The sequence below is a fragment of the Cariama cristata genome, unplaced genomic scaffold (genome assembly GCF_000690535.1).
Source record: "Cariama cristata isolate BGI_N322 unplaced genomic scaffold, ASM69053v1 scaffold33486, whole genome shotgun sequence".
Lineage (NCBI taxonomy): Eukaryota > Metazoa > Chordata > Aves > Cariamiformes > Cariamidae > Cariama > Cariama cristata.
In genome coordinates this window covers 1,754-2,319 of record NW_009623226.1, presented here as the reverse complement: position 1 = coordinate 2,319, position 566 = coordinate 1,754, and positions in this window count along the sequence as shown.

Below are 566 nucleotides of genomic sequence, written 5' to 3'. Positions count from 1 at the left end.
GGGCTGGCCGCGGCTGGGGCAGGAGGTCCCGTGGCCTCTCTCGTGCCATGCGTGTGTGGAGCCTAGCCCTGCTCACTGGCCCGGTGCCCAGGGGATGGGAGTGCAGGGTGGGCTGTCACAGGTCCTGGCTTGTAGGGAGAGGTGCCTGCTGCCAGGTGCTCCCAGATTCCAGGGGCATCCAGGTTTTCCTGAGCCTGGGGCTTGGCTGTGATTTAGGGGGTAGAAGAGCCTTGCTGGGAGAAGGCTGGGCAGCATGCACTCCCGGGTGGGCAGGCAGGGCTGGAGGGGCAGCGCGACGGGCAAGGCAAGGGGCGGCTCAGACAGGGGCCAGCGATGCGCTTTATTGAAGACCTCAGAAGTTGCCCAAACCGCCGTCTGCTTGCCCCGCTCACTGGGCTGCCTGGCCCAGCGCAGAGGAACTTGTAGGTGGGCTGGGGAGGGCTGCACGCTCCCCGAGCTGTTGCACGGGTGGAGCGGATGAAGGCAAACGGGGACTTTGGGGAGGGAGGAGGCCTGATCCTGCCCAGCCGGAGACACCGACACCGTTGGGCAGCTGCCTCCCTCCC